This window comes from Schistocerca serialis, chromosome 4 (assembly GCF_023864345.2).
Source record: "Schistocerca serialis cubense isolate TAMUIC-IGC-003099 chromosome 4, iqSchSeri2.2, whole genome shotgun sequence".
NCBI lineage: Eukaryota > Metazoa > Arthropoda > Insecta > Orthoptera > Acrididae > Schistocerca > Schistocerca serialis.
Genome location: NC_064641.1, coordinates 4,154,745 through 4,175,412, shown reverse-complemented (window position 1 = coordinate 4,175,412; position 20,668 = coordinate 4,154,745). Strand labels below are relative to the sequence as shown.

The 20,668-nt window shown below is 42.2% G+C and overlaps 1 protein-coding gene across 2 annotated transcripts in view; it reads right to left on the bottom strand.

Moving 5' to 3' along the window:
- The window catches only part of LOC126473867 (neprilysin-4-like), a 742,276-nt gene that overhangs the window by 172,001 nt on the left and 549,607 nt on the right, over window positions 1-20,668 (bottom strand). The gene's annotated exons all lie outside the window — the stretch shown is intronic.

Below are 20,668 nucleotides of genomic sequence, written 5' to 3'. Positions count from 1 at the left end.
CTGTTTGTTGTAGCTTACCCGCATTCCTATTTTCCTATTCATTATTAAACCTACACCTGCATTACCCCTATTGGACTTTGTGTTTATAACCCTGTAGTCACCTGACCAGAAGTCTTGTTCCTCCTGCCACCGAACTTCACTAATTCCCACTATATCTGACTTTAACCTGTCCATTTCCGTTTTTAAATTTTCTAACCTACCTGCCCGATTAAGGGATCTGACATTCCACGCTCCGATCCGTAGAACGCCAGTTTTCTTTCTCCTGATGACGACGTCCTCTTGAGTAATCCCCGCCCGGAGATCCGAATGGGGGACTATTTTACCTCCGGAATAGTTTACCCAAGAGGCCGCCATCATCATTTAACCATACAGTAAAGCTGCATGCCCTCGGGAAAAATTACGACTGTAGTTTCCCCTTGCTTTCAGCCGTTCGCAGTACCAGCACAGCAAGGCCGTTTTGGTTAGTGTTACAAGGCCAGATCAGTCAATCATCCAGACTGTTGCCCCTGCAACTACCGAAAAGGCTGCTGCCCCTCTTCAGGAACCACACGTTTGTCTGGCCTCTCAACAGATACCCCTCCGTTGTGGTTGCACCTACGTTACGGCTATCTGTATCGCTGAGGCACGCAAGCCTCCCCACCATCGGCAATGTCCATGGTTCATGGGGAGAAGTGACAATATGTAAGGGAAAAAATGAATTGAAGTTTGTGTTGGGGAGGGCACTCACCTTAGGTGGTTCGTGGAGCAATGTTAACCATCGTACTGCGGTGGTGTTATGGTTAGCATTTCTACCTAACACGCAAGAAAACCCGGGTTCGAGTCCCAGCCGCAGCGCAAATTTTAATTCATTTCGTATGCTTCGATCATTTTGTGTTTCATTCTGTTGTTCGCAAGTAATTACCATGTACAGCCACCACTGGAAGGAGCTGAAATTTAACTTAGATTGTCACTTTACAGCTAGAAAGATGGTTCAGCACGGGCTGTTGCATGCCGAGTTGGCGTATACCATAGTGACGTCATACTCCGTAGCAGCTCACACAACTAACCTGCCACCTTGTCTGTCGGCTGTAAGGAAGTCCTTTTAGAATTTATCTGGTATGTCTGGCGTCGTTGATATAATACACGGAAAAAATAAGAAGAAGAAGAAGAAGAGGAAGAAGATAGATGACGAAAGAATTATCCGAATGGGACGGAAATGGGTAGATATGATGTACATTTATAGACACACAGCCGGTATGTTGTCGTGTGTTACCGGTATCTTACTGAAACGATAGCCCAGTATGGGCTGCATGAAGGGTGACAAAATGGGGCGCAGAGTATTGTCGACATACCGGTCTGCTCTAAGGGTGCCTCAGATGACAGCCAAACTGGTCATGCTATAGAAAGAAATGGTAGCCACTGACCATCACTTCTGGTTGTCAGCCCGTCTGGCGGCCGACACTCAGGTTGGTATTCCAGAGCTGTCCGGGGCGTCTCCAGACTCGTCTTCGGCCTGGAATCTCATTCGGTGGAGTAGAATTGTGATCAGTGATGAGGCTCGCTTCGAACTGAGCCCTAATGACCAGCGATGGCGGTGCGATACCAACCTGACTCCCGGCCGCCGTAAGGCCCGACGGCCACGTGTGATGGTCTGGAGTACCATTCCTCTTCATAGCAGGACCCCTTCGGTTGTCATCCGTGGCACCCTTACAGCACACCGGTAGGTCGACGGTACTCAACAGCCCGTTTTGTTGTCCTTAATGGAAGCCATCCTGGGCTTACATTTCAGCAATATAACGTCCGCCTGCAAACGGTGAGAGTTTCTGAAGCTTGTCTTCGTGCTTGCCAAACCCTACCTTGGCCAGAAAGGTCGCCGCATCTCAGACCAGTTGAGAACGTCTGGGGCATTATGGGCAGCGTCCTCCAACCAGCTGGTGAGTTTGGCGATCTAACTCTCCAGTTGGGCAGAATTTGGCACGGTATCCACCAGGAGGACATCCAATGACTCTGTCAATCAAGCCGATGGTCCAGAGGAGGACCAACGCGTTACTGACTTGCTCAATTTTCTCTTGAGTAACTCATCGCCGCGCGGGATTAGCAGAGCGGTCTACGCGCTGCAGTCATGGACTGTGCGGCTGGTCCCGGCGGAGGTTCGAGTCCTCCCTCGGGCATGGGTGTGTGTGTGTGTGTCCTTAGGATAATTTAGGTTAAGTAGTGTGTAAGCTTAGGGACTAATGACCTTAGCAGTTAAGTCCCATAAGATTTCACACACGTTTGATCATTTTTGAGTAACTCATCCAGTTTTTTTGAAATTGTAATCATGTGTTTGTTGTACACATATATCTACCAATGCCCGAGCCGTTCGGATAATTCCTTAGTGGTGCATCTATTTTTGTCTTAGGGTTTATGCGCCTATATATAGTTAATTCTTGTCTTTTGCAAATGATGAGTTGTTGAATAATCAGAAGGGGTGGTATTAATTGATATATTCGCGGCAACCAAATGTACTCCGCACTTCAACTACAAAAAATCGTACAAATTTTTGTTCCTTTGATTACCATCACTCCAGCTACTTTCGTTACACAAAAAGTACTCATAGTGTTCCATAATTTCAAAGTCTTTATACTATAAGTACCCAATAACATCACACAAACACATAGTTTCGTAGCGACTTGGAAGGTGGCCGTCGTTATGCTATGAGCTAGCTTCGGCTATCACAACCATAGAGCCTTGTACCTGAACACACGCGTGGGATATACCTCTTCGGGAGCCAGACTGTCGGTTGGTACAGGCTGACGTCAGCCGCTTTCATGGGGAGGACAGAACTGTTCCCTTGGGCGATAGCGATGCCTCTCTGAGTATGCTTATTGGACAACACGTGTCAACGCTTTGGCATCTCCAGCGATCTGTGATATTCGTGTAGTATGTTTAGGATAGTTTATTCGCGTTGCGAGTTATTTTGTGCACGTTTTATTCATGATTAGGAGATATTTGGCTTCGTAACTGTTTCACGATTTTGACGCATAATTTCAGAAAGCCGTTACATCGTCCCTCGTGTCCTGAGAATTTTATTGCGTTTGTATGTAGTGATCTTTTTTGACGAATTCGTTTAATGGACCGGTAGAGTTTATTTTTCCATGTTTGCACCCAGTTGATTGTTACTCACAGCGATGTTTAACCATTTTTTCAGGCGGCAGTCAGCAGCAGAAATATATTTTGAGAAACGCATAACATAATGTATTGTAGTTCGTATTTCACATGCATAGATAAGAAACACAATAAAGCGGTGTGTTATGCATTTATCAAAATTTCGTTTAAGAGAAGCATGCATTTTCATTCGCTGTAAATGCAGCTCTTTAACCGTATACATTTTCTTAGTCACAAAAAAAAAAAGCGTAACGCAGAGAGAGATTTTGATTCACACCTCCACACTTCCTGTTGACTACTGAAAGCCACCTCGTATAAGTATACAAACTCGCATTGCATAGCAGCGTGACTTATTTCTGGTCCACTTAGTAGCGTGTTTTATCTGAGGTGAAGATGCAGACAATTATATTTCAGATACTGTTTCAGAGCAGAGCAGATCTGTTGTTGCGTACGTAATGTTTTATTTCACAAACACGAGGAGCAGCTCCTTCTTTGCATTTTAGGGTCGAAGAACGTATTTCCACTTTCGTAAAAGTTAGCAGCTAGAACCAGTAACCGTTGACAACGTCGTTTTACTATGGAGCATTTCACATTGCAAAGTCTTCACTGTTCAAAGAAAAGCTGTAGATTAATGGGTATCATAGGTAATAACTTCTAATGCTGGAACCGTTAAATATTAACGGCAATAAACAGATAGTAAATTTCAGATTTTAGTTTAACATAATAAGTTTTCACAAAATATGTATTCAGTCACTAAGTCACACAGTACAAATCTCAGCATGGGATTTTCACATATTGCACAATCATTAAAAAGGTTTCACATGAACAGGTTACTTGGTTACATTTAGAAAATTTCAAACTTCATTCTGAGTCACAAATAATATTTCTTAGGCGAAACCAATGCCGACTTTCTGGCATTTCAGCACTAGAACTCGATAGTCTTCGCGACCTTAAGCTGTTTCTGGCTTGACAGTTCGCTGGTAATCGTTACATAAATCTTCCACTTCTCAGTTAACTAAAAACAAAATTAACGCGCGGAATTTATGAAGAGATATACAGGGCTATTACAAATGATTGAAGCTATTTCATAAATTCACTGTAGCTCCATTCATTGACATATGGTCACGACACACTACAGATACGTAGAAAAACTCATAAAGTTTTGTTCGGCTGAAGCCGCACTTCAGGTTTCTGCCGCCAGAGCGCTCGAGAGCGCAGTGAGACAAAATGGTGACAGGAGCCGAGAAAGCGTATGTCGTGCTTGAAATGCACTCACATCAGTCAGTCATAGCAGTGCAACGACACTTCAGGACGAAGTTCAACAAAGATCCACCAACTGCTAACTCCATTCGGCGATGGTATGCGCAGTTTAAAGCTTCTGGATGCCTCTGTAAGGGGAAATCAACTGGTCGGCCTACAGTGAGCGAAGAAACGGTTGAACGCGTGCGGGCAAGTTTCACGCGTAGCCCGCGGAAGTCGACGAATAAAGCAAGCAGGGAGCTAAACGTACCACAGGATGCTGCTCCACTGCACTTCCATCAAGTTGTTCGGTATTTCTTAAACAGGAGATTGGAAAACCGATGGATCGGTCGTGGTGGAGATCATGATCAGCAATTCATGTCATGACCTTCACGCTCTCCCGACTTAACCCCATGCGATTTCTTTCTGTGGGGTTATGTGAAAGATTCAGTGTTTAAACCTCCTCTACCAAGAAACGTGCCAGAACTGCGAGCTCGCATCAACGATGCTTTCGAACTCATTGATGGGGACATGCTGCGCCGAGTGTGGGAGGAACTTGATTATCGGTTGATGTCTGCCGAATCACTAAAGGGGCACATAGCGAACATTTGTGAATGTCTAAATAACTTTTTGAGTTTTTGTACGTGTGTGCAAAGCATTGTGAAAATATCTCAAATAATAAAGTTATTGTAGAGCTGTGAAATCGCTTCAATCATTTGTAATAACCCTGTATATCTTGTGGTCCATTTTTGTGGCCATTACACATTTTGTTCAGTATTTACTATCGAAGTATTGCGCTGTGGTGCTCAAGTAGCGAGCGTGGTGTGACTTCTTGTTACTTGCTACAACTGATCTTCTCATACAGAACACCCTACCAACTTCACTTTGATCCGTGGCCTTTACGTCAGAAGCATCGGACGAATGCCATTTGTCGTCTCTGATCGCGTCCCTTTCTCTTCGACATTTTGTAACTCTTGTCAAAATGTAATATTATTTGTAGCAAAAGAATGTAAATAAAAAAAAGAGCTGTGACAACGAACGATGCGCTCTAAAGTCCCGAAACAATTCAGAGCTGTCGCATTGTCAGCGACGTCCAGTAGTGAGTGTCGAACTGCCTGACGTTTTGTACCGACACTCAGCGACACTGACATTGGATCGTGTTTTAGCAGTGTGTCCGCCCTCTGTGACGTGCACGTCCGACAGCTTCCAGAGGGGAGGTTAATTTGGTGTCACAGTAATTAACGCTGCGTTATGCGACACTTGTCCTGATTGGTCGTAAATATGAAAGAGCGCCCAGATTGATTTTCATTTGCTTTTTTTTTCCATGCATACGCTTACAAACATCCGCTGGTCACACGTACAACAGGGACAGCGTTTTTGCTGCGAGTAAAACTGTGCCACACATAACGCCTCTCTTTATTGAACAGTCTATCTCCGTGGATGAGATTGCGCCGATGATCCAGCAGTTTACAACCACGAAACCTTAATAACAATAATAATAATAACTACAATTGTAATAATCATCATCAACGTCATCAATTGATGAGGGGCAGATGGGTCGTTCTGCCACACAGAATCCCGGCACCAGGAAGAATATTTCGTTATTTAATTATCAGTTCTTACTTTCCTGTTGCTGTCGCAAACGATGTGCAGGGGAACGATTATTGGTAGGGCTCTGTGCAGTGTCGAATCTCTCTGATTTGGTCTTCATGGTGTTCTAAAGAGATGTGCGTAGGAGTAAGCAGTATACTGGTTAAATTTCATAGGACCGTACTCTCTCGGTAATTTAACAGTAAATCACTCTGTAACGTTCCACGACTCTCTAACAGCGTTTGTCACTGTAAATTGGATACGCATCTCTTTGACGCCTTCCCGCTTCCTTAACCAACATGTGACGAACCGCAATGGTCTTCTTTGGAACTTCTTTATTACCCCTGTCGATCCTATCTCGTATGAATCCCAGAATGGCTAGCAGTATACAAGTACTGGTCAAACGAGAGTTTTGTAAGCTGCCTCCTTCGCGAGTGGACCACACTCCCCGAGGATTCTTTCAATGAATCTCAGTCTGGTACAGTCTTCCCTATCATTGGTTGTGGCATTTCCACTTTAATTCTCTCCTTAGCCAGACCCGTTTTTAATTGGTGTGGCTAGTTCGATGATCGTTCACAAATCGGGTATTCCTACAGTAATGGGTCTTTCCGCCTATGTAGGAAAACTGGAACTCTGTCTCGCAGAGAGATAATCGACGAGGAAGCTGAGAGTGTGGTTTCTAAACTAGACGCTACGGCCAAAATGTAGACTGCAGTAGGAGGATCCTGCCCTCATATTGCGCAGTCCTCAAATTACCCTCGAATAACTGGCGTACTGTACGTGGTACCAGTCCAAGACATGACTGACCTACCTCACTACTGAACGCGTGAGACAGCGTACTTCAGACGAGTATTGGTGCAAGCTCGTTTCCACACTACTTTGTGATACAAGCAGCTTTGGATATGAGGACGCAGATTTACCCTCAGCTTGATAACACGGGTAGTTGTACGTAGCAATTTCCTGTAGTCACTAGAGACTCCTGTAAAAGACTCACAAACTATGCGAATCAGGAGAGTTGCGCAGTTTATAATCTGAATTAAGTACTATATACAGGGTGCCAGTTATTGAACTACATGAAAAAAAACGTAATAGTTACATACTACGGCGTTCATACACTTTATTCAACATGTAAACGTCTCTACAGATATTCAGATTTAGGTTATGACATGTTCGATATGCCTGCCATCATTGGCGATGATGTGGCGCAGACGAACAGCGAAATTCTGCATGACCCGCTGAAGTGTCGGAACGCAGATTGCGTCGATGACCTCCTGAATGGCTGTTTCCAGCTCAGCAGCGGTCTTGGGGTCACTGCTGTACACCTTATCTTTAATGTAACCCCACAAAAAGGAGTTCCATTTGTTCTGATCTGGAGAATACGGCGGCCAATCGAGGCCCGTACCAGTGGCCTCTGGATACCCCAGAGCCAGGATGCGGTCCCCAAAGTACTCCTCCAGGTCGTCACTCTGCTGCTTCGATGCGGTCGAGCTCCGTCTTGCATGAACCGCGTGTTGTCGAAATCGGGGTCACTTTGGACAATGGGGATGAAATAATCTTCCAAAACCTACACGTGCCGTTCGGTAGTCACCGCGGCATCGGGGAATATTGCACCGATAATTCCGTGACTGGACATTGGACACCACACAGTCACCAATTGAGGGTGAAGACACTTCTCGATCGTGAAATGCAGAATTCTCAGTCTCATGAATGCGCCAATTTTGCTTGTTGACGAACCCATCCAAATGAACGTGGTCTTCGTCGCTAAACCAAACCATGCTGCGCGTACTAATACCCATCATACCCCACGGCCAACCGCGCAGTTTGAACGTCCTAAGGCAAACCGCTCAGAAATTATGACGGTTTTATTTCGTATATTTCAGTAATTCTCACCCTGTAAATGCCTTTGGTGTGGAAGGACGTCGTTTCGTTTCTCGGTACCTCCTCAGACTTTTTTGTGAGGCAGGGAGGTCTGGAACGGGGTCCACTCGGCCTCTTGAGCCCAAATGAGGAACTGCTTGAATTAAGAAGCAGCAGCTGGTTTCACCACGATTCATGTACTGTCAGTAAGGACTGGAGGTGTTTGTGATAGGCTCATCACACGTCCCTCAATCACAAGTCGCTGGTCGTACTGCTTTGTAAGCAGCAGACGGACCGGTAAGAATACACTTAAGAACCTAATCAGTGAGTGGTGGCGGTAGTATAAGTGTATGTTTGTCCGAAACATAAAACGGAAGCAAAACTGTTTGAATTTGGTTTGAAATATCTGTAATTTCTATTTGAGAGAATATTATTTTATCCATCCTCAGCAACTGTAGTCGCATGTGATGAATTACTAAGCAACCGGTTGCATAGAAGAAATTTAATTTCTCTACCTGTTTCGGACACTTAGCGCTCTTCTTCAGAGGCTTATACCCATCGCATTATTTGAGACTTGGAAAAAAATGCGATAGGTATAAGCTTCTGAAGAAGAGCACTAAGTGTCCGAAACTGATAAAGAAATTAAATTTCTTTTATGCAACTGGTTGCTTATTGTTTCATTATACACTACTGGCCATTAAAATGGCTACACCACGAAGATGACGTGCTACAGACGCGAAACTTAACCGACATGAAGAAGATGCTGTGATATGGAAATGATTAGCTTTTCAGACCATTCACACAAGGTTGGCGCCGGTGACGACACCTACAACGTGCTGACATGAGGAAAGTTTCCAACTGATTTCTCATTAAAAAACAGCAGTTGACCGGCGTTGCCTGGGGAAACGTTGTTGTGGTGCCTCGTGTAAGGAGGAAAAACGCGTACCATCACGTTTCCGACTTTGATAAATGTCCGATCGTAGCCTATCGAGATTCCGGTTTATCGTATCGCGACATTGCTGCTCGCGTTGGTCGAGATCCAGTGACTGTTACCTGAATATGGAATCGGTGGGTTCTGGAGGGTAATACGGGACACCGTGCTGGATCCCAACGGCCTCGTATCACTAGCCGTCGAGATGACAGGCATCTTATCCGCATGGCTGTAACGGATCGTGCAGCCACGTCTCGATCCCAGAGTTAACAGATGGGGACGTTTGCAAGACAACAACCATCTGCACGAACAGTTCGACGACGTTTGCAGCAGCATGGACTATCAGCTCGGAGACCATGGCTGCGGTTACCCTCGACGCTGCGTCACAGACAGGAGCGCCTGCGATGGTGTACTCAACGACCAACCTGGGTGCACGAATGGCAAAAAGTTATTTTTTCGGACGAATCCAGGTTCTGTTTACAGGATCATGATGGTCGCATCCGTGTTTGGCGACATCGCGGTGAACGCACATTGGAAGCGTGTATTTGTCATCGCCATACTAACATATCACCCGGTGTGATGGTATGGGGTGCCATTGGTTACACGTCTCGGTCACCACTTGTTCGCATTGACGGCGCTTTGAACAGTGGACGTTACATTTCAGATGTGTTACGACCCGTGGCTCTACCCTTCATTCGATCCCTCCGAAACCCTACATTTCAGGAGGATAATGCACGACCGCATGTTGCAGGTCCTGTACGGGCCTTTCTGGATACAGCAAATTCTCCAGATCTCTCACCAATTGAAAATGTCTGGTCAATGGTGGCCGACCAACTGACTCGTCACAATACGCCAGTCACTACTCTTGATAAACTGTGGTCTCGTGTTGAAGCTGCACATGCAGGTGTACCTGTACACGCCATCCAAGCTCTGTTTGACTCAATGCCCAGGCGTATCTAGGCCGTTATTACGGCCAGAGGTGGTTGTTCTGGGTACTGATTTCTGAGGATTTATGCACCCAAATTGCGTGAAAATATAGTCACATGTCAGTTCTAGTATAATATATTTGTCCAATGAAGACCCGTTTATCATCTGCATTTCTTCTTGGTGTAGCAATTTTAACGGCCAGTAGTGTATATTTGAGAGTGTTCAGATTTCAGAGTTAGATATTGCTGAAACAATTCTCGCGCTTGCGGACCGGCCGTAAGTACTTGTCTAGCAGCGTTTACCAAGGGACGTCGTGTGTGTTGGCGGCTGGGTTTGCTGTTAGCCATGCGTGGTACTCACGCAGTATACTCCATCGAGGATGAAAGTAGAGATTTCTCACGGAAAGGCTAGCTGACACCACATGGTGAAGAGTTACAATAAAACAGACGCGATCTAGCCTGTTTCAGTGAGAGGTGAGCTGCGTCCACTCGTTTCCAGTGACACAGAACACTGATATCGATATCTGCAGTGTTGAGAGGCGAGAACACTGACCGAATTGCAGCAACTGCATTTAGCTACATCTGTTTCATATTTAAGGTTCCTGTTATTTGCTCAATTACCTGGAGGTACGAAATTACAGCGATCCAAAAACTAAAGTCTTGTTTATTGGCCTTGCAACGTATCCAGTTCTTGTGTTGATTGCCCACGGTCCTTTGTAAGATTGCCACATTTTTTTTCCATAAACAATAAATGCTATTACTTTAAGAGAATAATCGTGTTTATCATATTTATAATACAGGTCGCCTTAAACTTGATTTTATTAAAAGTGGCGCGTCCCGGAAGAATAAGGTTCCGTCTCCATCATACACACAGCCTGGAATGAATCACAATATCCTCCCCGATAAAAACACAAAAGCTTCAACGAGATTCTATAAATCGTAACTCTGGCTACAGCGCATATTTGCACAGCCGTGAGACACATAGACACTATCGTTGAATATAACATTTCTTCAGATGGTATGCATATATTCTTTCAAGTACAGTTAACGCCGCAATCAAAGGAGGGACACAATTACCAGGACAGAAAATTATCAAAATATGCAAAATGTATTGCCGACAGTGCTACGTGTATTAGGTATATAGAACTGCGAAGGCTATTGCAAGACAAAAAGGCTTGGAAGTCAGCATAAAAAGACAAAAAAGTAGGTAAAAGATCTGACACGAAGCAGGAGAAAGTGCAGGACAACCAAACGCATAGACTCACCACTCGAATTCATTTTGAACAGTTCGATTCAGTGACTTTATGGAATGTATTACATAAATCAACAACAAACAGTTCTTTAGTTTATGATGGGCAAATAAAAGTCTCCGTTAAACAATGAGTTTCGGGATGGGCGTGTTATACATGCAAAGAACAACATCTGAAATCAAACTAGTGCATGGGATAAAAGTAAAAGAACACATACAAGCGGTAAAGACAGTTTAAACACATTTAGTGAAATCAGCGGATTAGCGAAATGTTATCATTCCCAGTTTTCCATTTACACAGTTTTATTTTTAATGTAAAGCAAAAATGTCGGTAGCAAGAAACTAGAGACTGAAAATAAGCCAGTTTATTTACATCATCTTTAGTAAACATGGAGAGACAAGCATTTATTTGACGAATTAAGCGAAATCTCTCTCCGCCGCTTGTGTCTGTCCATCCAATGCTCTTCTGAAGCGCTGTAGAATTTGCCGTTTTTAAAAAGAAGCGCTTTGAAACACGCGAAGAGGAGAAAAATGAAATTAATTCCTGTCAAAAGATTACGTTTGACTGAGTTAGCGAACGGTGTTTTATATCAGCATTGTTCTCGTTTTAAATCCTCGCTCGAAAAGAATTAATCTTCATTTAAACGGTTTATTTCGGAGAAAACGCTGTGGGGAAGTTACAGATCTTTATCTCTGTCGACAGGAGTGTAAATCACGAGGTAAATGTAAAAAAAAGAGGCGAAAATACATACTGGTTAAAAAGAATGTTCCACCCTAGGTGAACATTTCTGGCGTGATTTGCGCCGGAGACAAACGATGCGAATTGAACGATCTTCGGAGTTACAGAACTGTAATTCGTTTCCGAAGATATATATGGTTTATGAATTAGTAGCTGGCGTGGACCACGAACTTATGCTGTCGCTACAAACTGGTTCAATAAACGGAGCGGAAAATCGAAGATCGTTGATTTCAATAGAAGTTTAATAATAAATATATCTACGAAGACGATTTATATTTTGTAGGGCACTTTTCTGAATATATTTGGAAGTTTTAGATAACAAAATCGCTTTTGTTCGAGGAAATTTTATTACCATAAGTTTGTCGCGGTCTAAATATTCACCACGAACATAATTTTAGCAAAAAAAAAAAAAAGCTCGTTATCTGCGTATAACTTTTCTGCAAGTTACGAAAATGTGTATCTGTTCACGAATGAACCTCAAAGAAATTGAGTTTGTATGGTATAGAAACCAAAAAAAATGTATTGAAAATACTCATACAGCGATACATTTTGCCAATATAATAAAACAAGTTTTTATGAATATCTTTTCAGATGTCCCATTACCAAAGAGCATATAAACAAAAATGTGTTGTTATTTTACATATCAGTCATTAGACTGCTTTTATTTCTTAGTCTTTTGAACTCATCTTTCCTTTTCCGTATATCTGCTACTACACTGAACATCTTCGATTTTTTTAGATACTCGAATCTTAGCGTGTCGCTACATTTTCTCATTCCAGTGTCCCTTCAAGAAGCAAGTTACCTAATCATGGAGGGCCTTGGAAATATTCCATCAATCTTTTCCTTTCTTCCAGTCACAGTTTTTTATCTGTTGTTTCTAGTACCTACTGCTTCCGAATTTTATCTCTTTAAGTTTGATAAAATCCTGTTCTCTAACACTGATACTCATTCCTTAACGTCATAAGCGTGTGACTGCGTGTGAGATCGCTCTCTAAATTTTCATATATTATTGGTTTCAGCTACATATTTTAACGGGTTTTGTGATAATATTTACTATATAAGTGACGTATTAGTGGTTTCTTCATTCACCTCTGCCTTTCTTGTGTTGTGACCTGATATTTGTGTGTGTTTCGTATCGAGCAACTTAACCTCTTGCCTGTGTTTACATTTCGCGCTGACCAGTTGCAGCTGTAGCGGCGCATCGAAAGCTAAGTACTAATTAATTGTTTGTGTATATTGGTTTATTTAGGAACTGTAGTAGTCTTCAACCGATGTTCTTGGTGTTTTCTGGTGAAATAATTTCAGAAGAACCTTTTGGGAACTGTTTTCAGCTTCGTTACTGTGTCATTAGACGTTTGATTCTCTTTCTGTATTAGTCTTTTGTTATATTTACATTTGTTGTTTATTAATACTGTTAATAATAGTAGTTACTTCCCTTGTAGAGTAAGTTTGTGATTATTGTTGTCAGGTTTTTAACATCTTCTTATTGTAGTAGCGGAACTTAGAAAAAGTCAAATTTTACCATGAGTGAGAAGTGTGGGCTTTGCCGTAGGTTCGTGAGTAGTGGATTGCGGCGTGAGACTTGTTCGAAGTATTTTCACTGGGGGGAATGTAGTGGGGAAGCCAGTGGGCATTCTTGTGAGATCCTCTCCTGGAACTGCAGGTTATGTGGCAAGAGTAAGTTGATAGAGGAGCTGGAGCGTAAGATCTGTGCCCTTCAGGTGCAGTTGAAAAACGCACAGGAGGAGCTAGATAGGATGAGGAGGGAGAAGGGGGTTGGGGAATGGGAGCTGGCTGTTGGCAAGAGATCTGCTAGGAGAAGAAGATTTTCAGATAGTTTTACTATTGGTGTTTACAACAGATATGACCAACTGTCAGAGTCTAGTGGATAGGAATCTCTAGTAGCTGTAGATGTAGGAAGTATGCAGCAGACCTCAGTAGTTACGGTGGCTAGAACAGTTGCAAAGTCGAAGAGGAAGAAGAGGGTTCCGCTGTTAGGTAGTTCTCATGGCAGAGGTGTAGGCCAGCAGTTGCAGGAAGTGCTGGGGAGTGAGTACCAGGTCACCAGCATTGTGAAGCCTAATGCAGGGGTGGCTCAGGTGACTGTTAACATAGGGGGGTTATGTAGGGATTTTACTAAAGAGGATCAGGTAGTGATTGTGGGTGGGGCTGGTAATAGTATGGATAGGGATGGGGAGTATAACATAGATGGTGACCTGGAAAAGATAGCCACTCAGACTGGCAGCATGAATGTGCATTTCGTGGAACTGTTTCAGCGTCACGATCGGCCTCATCTTAATACAGCCGTCAGGCGTAATAACATGAGACTTGGGGGTGCGCTGATGACAGAAGGCATGGGTCACATCTCCGTTGTGTCGGTGGAGTCTATCAGCAGGGCGGGTTTCACTAGACATGGCCTGCACCTCAACAGGTATGGGAGGGGGAGGTTGGCAAAGCTTATAGGTGACAGCATAGGTGGGGTTGGTGGGATCACTCATGGGAAAATGCCTGCAGTAGTGGGTGTTAGAGCTGCACCTTTTTTTAGATTGAAGTCAGCTGATAGGTATTCCTGCTTAAGGGAAGTCTCTCTAACAAGGGAATCACTTTTGACAAAGCTTAGGTATCCGAGTAATCAAAATATACAAGGTATTAGAGATAAAGTTAGTGAACTGCTTATAGATGTTAACTCTGAAATTATTGGTATATCTGAACACTTCTTAAATAAGGAGATAATTCAGAGGCTTCCTTTACCAGGATACAGATTGGCTGGCAGCTTTTCTAGGAGCTCTTTGTGGTGTGGGGGAGTAGCCATGTATGTGAAAAACGGCATCCCATTTGAGTCAATTGATGTTTCAAAGTACTGCACTGAAAAGGTGTTTGAATGTTGTGCAGGTGTGGTTAAATTTAACGGAGCTAAACTTCTAACTGTTGTTATTTATAGATCCCCAGACTCCGATTTCACAACATTTTTGCTAAAGCTAGAGGAGGTTCTTGGTTCACTTTATAGGAAATACAAAAAGTTAGTTATATGTGGTGACTTCAATATTAATTGTATAAGTGATTGTGCAAGGAAGAGGATGCTGGTAGACCTCTTTAATTCATATAATCTTATGCAAACCGTATTCTTTCCAACGAGAGTGCAAGGGAACAGTAGAACAACCATAGACAACATTTTTGTTCATTCCTCATTACTAGAAGGGCATTCTGTTAGCAAAAAGGTGAATGGCCTTTCAGATCATGATGCACAAATTTTAACTTTAAAAGATTTTTGTGCTGCAACACGTGTTAAATATAGTCATCAGCTGTTCAGGAAATCTGATCCAGTTGTTGTAGAGACCTTTGTAAACCTTATAAAGGAACAAGAGTGGCAAGATGTTTATAGCGCTGATACAGTGGACCATAAATATAATGCTTTTCTCAAGACTTTTCTCATGCTCTTTGAAAGTTGCTTTCCGTTAGAACGTTTAAAACAGGGTACTAGCACAAACAGGCAGCCTGGGTGGCTGACTAGAGGGATAAGAATATCTTGTAGAACAAAGTGACAATTATATCAAAACGTTAGAAACAGTCAAAATCTAAATGCAGCAGCCCATTACAAACAGTATTGTAAGGTGCTTAAAAATGTTATTAGGAAGGCAAAAAGTATGTGGTATGCAGATAGAATAGCTAAGTCTCAGGATAAAATTAAAACCATATGGTCAGTCGTAAAGGAAGTTGCTGGTCTGCAGAGACAGGTCGAGGATATAGAATCAGTGCGTAGTGGGGATGTCCGTGTTACTGATAAGTCGCATATATGTACAGTATTTAACAATCACTTTCTGAATATAGCAGGTGAACTAAATAGAAACCTAGTCCCAACGGGGAATCATATAGCGCTCTTAGAAAAAAGTGTTCCGAGACTGTTACCTGAAATGCTCCTTCATGATACTGACAAGAGGGAGATTGAGTTAATAATTAAATCACTAGAGACCAAGAACTCTCATGGATATGACGGGGTATCTAACAGAATACTGAAGTATTGTTCTATGTATGTTAGCCCAGTTCTCAGCCATATCTGTAACTTTTCCTTTAGGAGTGGTCAGTTTCCTGACCGATTAAAGTACTCGGTAGTGAAGCCACTTTATAAAAAGGGAGACAGGGATAATGTTGACAATTTTATACCTATTTCTATGCCATAGGTGTTTGCTAAAGTTATCGAGAAGTTTGTATATACAAGGTTACTGGCGCATTTAAATTCACATAATTTGCTGTCAAATGTTCAGTTTGGTTTTAGAAATGGTTTAACAACTGAAAATGCTATATTCTCTTTTCTCTGTGAGGTTTTGGACGGATTAAATAAAAAGTTGCGAACGCTAGGCGTTTTCTTTGATTTAACGAAGGCTTTTGACTGTGTTGACCACAAAATATTACTGCAGAAGTTGGAACATTGTGGAGTAAGGGGAGTAGCTTACAATTGGTTCGCCTCTTACTTTAAGAGCAGAAAGCAGAGGGTAATTCTCCGCAATATTGAGAGTGGTAGTGATGTTCAGTCCCAATGGGGCATTGTTAAGTGGAGCGTTCCCCAAGGGTCGGTGCTGGGGCCACTGCTGTTTCTTATTTATACAAATGATATGCCTTCTAGTATTACAGGTGATTCAAAAATATTTCTGTTTGCTGATGACACCAGCTTGATAGTGAAGGATCTTGTGTGTAATATTGAAACAGTAACAAATAATGCAGTTCATGAAATAAGTTCGTGGCTTGTGGAAAATAATTTGATGCTAAATCATAGTAAGACTCAGTTTTTACAGTTTATAACTCACAATTCAACAAGAACCGATATTTTGATCAGACAGAATAGGCATATTATAAGCGAGACGGAACAGTTCAAGTTCCTAGGCGTTTGGATGGATAGTAAGCTGTTGTGGAAAGCCCGTGTTCAGGATCTTGTTCAGAAACTAAATGTTGCTTTATTTACCATTAGAACAGTATCTGAAATAAGTGACACTTCAACACGAAAAGTAGTCTACTTCGCATATTTTCATACGCTTATGTCGCATGGTATTATTTTTTGGGGTAATTCTTCCGATTCAAAAAGGGTATTTTCGGCTCAAAACGGGCTGTTCGAGCTATATGTGGTGTAAGTTCGAGAACCTCTTGTCGACCCCTATTCAAAAATCTGGGAATTCTGACATTGCCCTCACAGTACATATTTTCTTTAATGTCGTTTGTTGTTAGCAATATTAGCCTATTTCCAGCTTTCACTCAGTTAATACTAGGCAGAAATCAAATCTGCATGTAGAATGCACTTCCTTGACTCTTGTGCAGAAAGGAGTGCAGTATTCTGCTGCATCCATTTTCAATAAGCTACCACAAGAACTCAAAAATCTTAGCAGTAACCCAAACTCTTTTAAGTCTAAACTGAAGAGATTCCTCATGGCTCACTCCTTCTATTCTGTCGAGGAGCTCCTGGATGAGCTAAAAAATTAAACAAATTTCAGTGCTACATTGTTGATTTTCTTCATTTAAACTTACGACTTGTCACCTGAATATGTTTTTTTATATTTCATTTTATCTGTTTCTAATATCGTGTTATAATTTCATGTATTGACTCGTTCCATGACCATGGAGACTTCTCCTTAATTTGGTCACACGGAACAATAAATAAATAAATAAATAAATAATCTTTCACGTTTATTTTCGTAGTGAACTCATACAATTTTTGTGCGAATAGAACCAAATATCTTTCCTTTTTATCTCAATATCCGCTATCGTTAACAGCTGTCTGTGAAAGAGTGACAACAGAATTTTATTTTACTTTCATTAAGTCGTTAGTCACTTCTTCTCTCGCTAACTTCTGTTTAACACGTCATACGGGACTTTTAAAGCCTTCAAAATTAAACTGTGAAGACTAAACAAAACTATTCCAGTGATTCTGGCAGAGACACGAGCGGGATTCACACGCAGTTACTCAAATTTAATGACATCTTTTGCTTCTTTCGTAGCCGTTGTCATTGAAGATAAAATCTTCTGGGTGCATGATGATATTCTTGAAACTTCTCCAAAATCTGACGTTTGATCCCTTTTTCAGGAATTTTCTGGTATTGTCGTATGGCTGAATATAATTGAGGAGGAGCTCAACGGATGGAGAGCAACGCCAGTTTTTGGATAAGAAATTTGGAGAGGAATGTGACGCAGCCTAATCATTCAGAAGTTAACACTTTTAATTGTAACTTGTTGTGGCAAGAGGGCTCGTTAGCACCCAAGCTCAATTGATTCTTTTCTCCTGTAAAATAAAATTAATCCAAAAGAGAAATTAAAATATAGAAATAAATAATCGAAAATGTCGAAAATAAAAATGTACGATAATTTTAGTAAATTATAAAGGTGTCTATACAGGGAAGATTTTGGCAAGGAACAGAAATTTACATTTCTGATCATACATCGTGGCAAAACAGAGTGCAAAACTGTGGCCTACCTTCTCGTTAGTTAATTTCACGAACTCATTCAAGATAAGATGTACGGAGAGTCGTACGCCACAAGTACCGGATACTGGTGAATCCTTTCGATGGAGGATGGAACCGTGATTCAAAAAGGAGAAAGCTTTCTGGAGGAGCGTTGAAGGGCCTTCGTTTCTTCTCAGTTGCTGCAAAGAGCTACGCCAGTGTGAGGTAGTTTCAACTCGGTTTCCCTAACTTCTAATCATTCCTCCTCATAATGACGCGTGAGGCCTCCCCCCAACAGCGATATTACGGACTGTAGGTGGAATATATGTTTTGATAGTGTAGGTGCATCCTGCTGCATCCTCTAGTTCGTTGCTCCAAAATATCAACTTGCTCTGATATCGAGAAGTGTATCGTCTGCTTCCGAAGATTACTGTAGGCGATCGGGAGAAGCCAGGGACTGAATGGTTGGTTCATCTGTTGGGTACATGGAAGGTACGTAATGCTCACAGAGGGATGCAGCAGACAAGGAATTTAGTGACAGGAGGACGTTTCGTGCACTCCATTTTCCTCAAAATTTCATGTGTCTCTATATCATCTTCTGCGGTCACAATAAACGGATACTGAGAACACACCATTATCGTCATACTGTGTTTTGCCCATTGGCAGATCCACATCTGATCTTGCTCCAGGTCAACTGCTACGCAGTCTGGTACCTCCCTCTCTTGGTTTCATCCAATATTTTTATTCTTGTACTCGCTGTTTTGTTCTGTCCTTTCACTGCTCCTTCGACAGCTGGTGTTAGAATTCTTTTTTCTCTCGGTATACGTCCATCCAATCTACTTTTCTTTTCTGAACTAGGTTTAGTTTGCTCCTTTAGTCTTTCCAGTACGTCTCTGTTGGTGACTATACACGCCATCTTGTTTTATCCATTCTCCTCCCAACCCACACCACGAATACTCCAGTTTTGTCTCTTTTTCTCTTCTTCAGTGTTCAGCCTTCACAAATATACAGAAAGGAACTCCACAAGAAAACACAATCGGAGCAAATTACTGGCTAGCCAAGGTTGTCCCCACCTGCTAAGCAAATTTGGCAAATAATCGCGGTAATGGTTTAAGATATTTATAAAATAAATATGAAGATGTTTCATTGTTGTATTCCAGGGGGTTAAAACAGTTCTGAGTCTCTTGAAAATCCATAAGAATTTGACCGATCCTATATGACTAAAATGGTCTTGAGGATCACCAGTCTTCTGACTGGTTTGATGCGGCTCGCCAGGAATTCCTCTCCTGTGCCAATCTCTCCATCTCACAATAACACTTGCAACCTACTTCCTCAATTATTTTCTGGATATGTTCCAATTTGTATTTTCCTCTACAGTTTTTACTCTCTGCAGCTCCGTCTAGTATCATGGGAATAATTGCCTGATGTCTTAACATACGTTCTACCATTCTGTCGCTTCTTCTAGTCAGTGTTTTCCACATATTTTTTCATCGTCGATTCTCCGAAGAACATCCCCATTCCATACCTTATCAAGCCACCTAATTTTCAATTTTCTTCTGTAGCACCACATCTCAAATGCTTGGATTCTCTTCTTTTCCGATTTTTTCCATACTCCACATTTCACTACCATGCAATGCTGTACTCCAAACGTGCATTCTCAGAATTTTATTCCTCAAATTAAGGCCTAAGTTTGATATTGGTAGGAGTCTCTTGGAGAGGAATGCCAGTTTTGGCAGTGGTAGTCTGCTTTCGATGTCCTACTTGCTCCGTCCGTCATAAGCTACTTTGCTTCCAAAAAAAAAAAAAAAAAAGTTTCAAATGGCTCTAACGACTAAACCACTATGGGCCTTAACATGTGAGGTCATCAGTCCCTCACACTACTTACAACTACTTAAATCTGGCTAACCTAAGGACATCATTCACAGCCATGCCCGAGGCAGGATTGGAACCTGCGACCATAGCAGCAGCGCGGTTCCGGACTGAAGCGCCTAGAACCACTCGGCCATCGGCCACAGCGGCCGGCTCCTAGGTATCACAAAATGTTAAGTTCATCTATTTCGTGATCACCAATCCTGATGCTAAGTGACTCGCTGTCCTCATTTCCACTACACCTCGTTCTCTTTCTGACCATGATGTAATCTAACTGAAATCTTCCATTATCTCTGGATCTTTTTCAAGAATGACTTCTACTCTTGTGATTCTTGAACATAGTATTCGCTATTACTAGCAGAAATTTATTGCTGAATTCAAGTAGTCTTTCTCCGCTCTCATTCGTAGTACCAGGCCCGTATTCTTCCGTAACCGCTTCCTCTACTCCCTTCCTTACGACCGCTTTCCAGTCCCCCATGACTATTAGAATTTTCACCCTGCTTTACGAACTGAATTACCCTTTCAATAACCTCATATACTTCCTCTTCAGTTTCGGCTTGCGACGTCGACATTTATACCTGGACTATCTTCGTCGGTGTTGGTTTGCTGTCTGTTTTTATCGGAACAACCCTATCACTGAACTACTTACAGTAGCTCACCCTCCGCCATGCCTACCTATTCATAACGAATTCTACTCCCATCGTACTATTTTTTGCT